This window comes from Populus euphratica, unplaced genomic scaffold (genome assembly GCF_000495115.2).
Source record: "Populus euphratica unplaced genomic scaffold, PopEup_1.0 scaffold454.1, whole genome shotgun sequence".
In the NCBI taxonomy this organism is placed as follows: Eukaryota; Viridiplantae; Streptophyta; class Magnoliopsida; order Malpighiales; family Salicaceae; genus Populus; species Populus euphratica.
Genome location: NW_011500336.1, coordinates 41,804 through 46,837, shown reverse-complemented (window position 1 = coordinate 46,837; position 5,034 = coordinate 41,804).

Below are 5,034 nucleotides of genomic sequence, written 5' to 3'. Positions count from 1 at the left end.
TTTCAAATCTATTTACATTTTTTTTCTCTTTGCAAACACATCCATCAATTATTTTCAACCAAGTTATTGTTAATTTAATTTCTCTTGAGTTTTTTTTTGTTACCTAGCTTAATTTCCATATCTAGCTCTCTGTGGATATGACCTCAATCTTACCGAGTTAATTGCTACATCGCACACTCGTGCACTTGCGAGTTAAAACAAGCCGATCATAAAAAGCAGTCAAGCAATGTTGTATAACTTTGATTTGAAGGCATACAAGGGGTGACGTTCAAAATCCTTTCAAAAACCATTATCTTTTTTTTTTTCCAATTAGTATATATAACCTTTGATTTGAAGCAACATCTTAAAAAAAATAAAATACTAATATGATTGTTAAACATAACAACACAACTTAGAAAAAAGAAAAAATAAACCTATAAAGGTTACTGTCCAAACTTAGTCTAAAGAGGATATTCACACTACCAGATCTTGTTTCCAAGTAGAAGAATTTATAATGGTCATTGTTTGAATATTGTATAAACCTCATTCAACATTGATACCACAAGATAAATTAACATTCACCAATATTATATAAACAAGTGTTTAACAACTACTCTTCATAGGTTTAGGGTTGGGTTCACTAAGCCTAGTATAGGTCTATCTAGTTATTCACCAACATCACTTGATAGACCATTAATGGTCATAGGTCTTGATAAAAAATTATTGGTTGTACATATATCAATTCACCAGTTGATATCAAATGGATGAATCCCTCATCAGTCATTGTTATGGTAGCAATAGGAAGTGATAAAGATGACTTGAATTTTAGAAAGGATAAGATTAAACCCAAAGTTTAACTTATTGCAATATATCCATTCTTACCCATACAGAAAGATCATTGGTATTTTTGGCACAACAAACACATTACAAATAAAAGACAAATAACAATACAATTTATGTTAGGTAGAATTTTTTAGAGTGATATTATCTTCTCTTTAGCATAGCCAGTCCAGTCCCTTATCTTAAAACTCTAAAAATTAGATAAGGTTTGTAATTACTATAATACTAGGTGATGACTCATTTTCATAAGCTTCAGATCTTCTACCCTTTCACAACACAAAAGAGTCTTTTTCTTCATTTTAGGAAAACGGGTTGATCTCCGTGATGTTAGATGCGATAACCATAATGAGATTTCTGTGGTCAACCATTAGATGATCAAAATTAATTATAACTCTATCCATTTGGCTTTCTATTGTCAAGATACATTTAATTTATTCATTTATGTTTCCTTTGGTAGCTTCAATGCCTTTTTATTTTGGTCATTGGTTTTGGATTTATGCGAATTGATCCTCAATTAACCATTAAACTTATGATTTGCTTCAATTTCACCCTTATTTTCAACCTAATTAAGCCCTTGAAGTTTAGCGTCTTTTTAAAAAAAGTCCTTGGTGGTGAATTTCTTCAATTTAACCCTTAATTGATCATAAATTTTGATTTTCTTGCAATTTTATCCCTGATTTCAATCAATTGACCTAATTAAGGACTTAACTTGAGCAAAATAAAGTTTGAAAATCAATAAGGAATAAATTGGAAGAATTAATGAAGTTTAAGGGCTTAATTGACTTAATTGAAGCAAAATTAAGTTCGCAAGTTAATTTGACCAAAATTTGAAAAATTAATTCAATTTAAAAACTTAATTAAACATCTAATTGGTGTAATTGACTTCATCAGGTGCATAATTGAAGCATAATAAGTTTGCAAGTCAATTTAGCTAAAATTAGAAGAATTAAATAAGTTCAAGGGCTTAATTAAACTTCTAATGAGTTTGAATTGAAGTCAGATTAAGTTTGCAAGTTAATTTTTCCAAAATTGAAAGAATAAATTAGGTTTAAGGACTTAATTAAACTTTTAATAGGTTTAATTGACTTAATCAAGAATTTAAGTGAAGAAAAATTAAGTTTACAAGTCAGTTTGACTAAAATTGAAAAAATTCATTAGGTTTAATGATGTCATTAAACTTTTAATGAGTTTAAATGATTTAATGAAGGATTTAATGGAAGCAAAGTTATGTTTGCAGGCCTAATTCAAGTTGATTTGAAATAATTGAAAAATCACGGATCCAATTGAACTTAGAGAGACTAATTGGTGCTATCAGGGGCTTAGTTGAAAGAACTTGAAGTTTGAAGGTTGATTAAAGATCAAATTGAAGAATCTTAAAACTAGTTATCATAGTGAAGAGGGTACAAAAAATAGAGGATCTGATTGAGATATTTCGAGTGAAATTAAAGAAATTCATAAAAAGTAGGTTCAATTGAGGGCTTAATTGAAAAACTTAAAAGATTAGGAACTAAATTGAAAAAGATATTGCAGACAATATGTCTTTTATTTATTACTATTTATTTTCTTCTTCATTTAAACCTAAGGTTTGTCATGTTTCAACTTGATTTTTACCCTTATCTTCTCACTAAAATACCCCAAGATTTTTCCAAAATACAGTAATGATTCCGCTTAACAAGATTTAATAATCAAAGTTGTTATTTTGAATCCAAAGAATAAAAACAAAAATACCACAAATACTCATCTCAATCACAGCTTATGAAGAACATGTCTGAGTTACACATTTCTAAATTTTTTTAACCTTCATCTTTAAATTAATCAAGATCATAGATGCGCAGAGTATCTAATTTCAACCGCTTAGATCTTTTTGCCCTTCCATAAGTGCATCAAATTGATAAATTTAGTCAACATTTTTACCACATTTTTGGTTTACTCATGTCTTTTATTTATTACTATTTATTTTCTTCATTTAAACCTAAAAAGTATGCCTGATTTTTCCTATTTCAACTTAATTCTTACCCTTATCCTCTCACTAAAACACCCTAAGATTTTTCCAAAATACAGTCAGATTCCCCACAACAAGATTTAACAATCATAATCGTTATTTTATATCCAAAAGATTAAAAAAATATATCATAAATACTCATTCCAATCACAGCTCATGAAAAATATGTTTGAATTACAGTTTTCTAGATTTTTTTAACATTTATCTTTATATTAATTAATATTATAGACATACAGGTTAATGTCCAAGATATTCCTATCCAATTTCTACCACTTAGATCTTCTTAGCATTCCACGAGTGCATCACATTGATAAATTTAGCCTACCTTCTTACCATGTTTTAGGTTTGCTTATGCTTTTATTTCTTTCTAGTCTTTTGTCTTCACTCATGTCATTTTTTATAAGGGCCAACAAAGCTATATCTAAAGGTGTAATCTTGTATGGTTCATTCTTTTTTTTTTTCCTTCCCTTTACGATCTCATTGAATATGATACATGGCCATGAGACTTCTTAGTTTAGGGAGAAACCTATAGTTTGTTCTATTTCCACAGCTTTGATTTTGGCTTGGAAATGTGTTTTCAATGTCTTTGGAAAAAGAGAGAGAGAAAAAAAAAAGAGATTCTATGTTTATGCAAAGTTTCAAGTAACATGGATCAAGTCCTTTCATAACTTGATTTTGATCTTTAAAAAACAAAAACAAAAAAGAGCATTTAGTTTTTTAGTTTGAGGGTCAGGCTTCCAAAGCCATTTATTTTTAAAATATAAGCAACATGCTTTTCCTGACAAGGCTTTTATTTGCTCTTTTAAAGTCCAAATAATTTACTTGGATTACACGACCAAACGATTAATATCTTTTTCCAAGTGTAGGACTGTCAAAATAATAAATAACCCGGTAAAACTACGGTCAAACCATAAGGAGATTAACTATATAAATCATAAATAACGATGATGATGATTTAAAGAAGACTTTGAGATATAAGATTAATGTGAAGATCAAACAATGATAATAACAGATGTCAAGGTTAGAGGACCATTAATGGTATTTCAAACAAGTATAGTATAAACCCTTTTTATTAATAAACTAGAAACCACACATAAAGGAGGTTCCAATTGAATTATAAATTGTTAACATGAGTAACATGCTTTTCCTGACAAGGCCCTTTTTTGCTCTTTTAAAGTCCATATAATTTACTTGGATAACACGATCAAACGATTGATGTCTTCTCCCAAGTATAGGACCATCAAAGTAATAAATAACCCGGCAAAACTGGGATCGAACTATAGGGAGGTTAACTATATAAATTACAAATAATAATAATGATGATGATAATAATGATTTAAAGAAGACTTTAAGATATAAGATTAATGTGAAGATGAAAAGGCCAAAAGATTGATGTCTTCTCCCAAGTGCAGGAGTGTCAAAATAATAAATAATCCAGCAAGACCGGAGTCGAACCACAGGGAGGTTAATTGTATAAATTATAGATAACAATAATACAATAACAACAATAATAGTAACAATAATAACAATAATAATAATAATAACAATAATAATAGTAGTAGTAACAGTAGGAGTAGTAGTAGTAGTAGTAGTAATAAAGAAAAAGAAGAAAAAGTTAATGAGAACTTTAAGATGAAAGATAAACGTAAGGATTAAACAATGATAACAATAAATGTTAAGGTTAGAGGATCGACTAATGGTATGTCATACAAATATAGTATAAACTCTTATTAGTCAATTAGAAACCACACACAAAGGAGGTTCCAATCAGATTATAGATTGTTAACATGATTACATTAGTCATGTAAATCTCGTCAAGCATTCATGATTATAACTTATGTTAACAACAAATCAAGTTCCTTTCATAGCTCAAGTGTCGGTTATACCATACAGTATGGGCTATGAAATTTTTATAGGCTAAAATTAGGAACTATTGATTTGATGACTAATTGATGAGTGGGCGGTCAACTCATCACTTGGTGAGAATCCTTATCTTTTCTTGTATGCCCAAAATGTTATTGATAAGTTCAAAATTGGAACTACTTGAATATGAAAGTTGTAAGAAATTGTCTCATCTTTCCATGAAAAAAAATAGAGGTCATTTGGACTTCTAGAACTCCAAATATGGGCCAAACGATGAACAGTGCGCGAGCTGTAGGACAGATTTGGACTTCTTTGTTGTTACTACAATTTGGACTTGAAAATAACCTTTT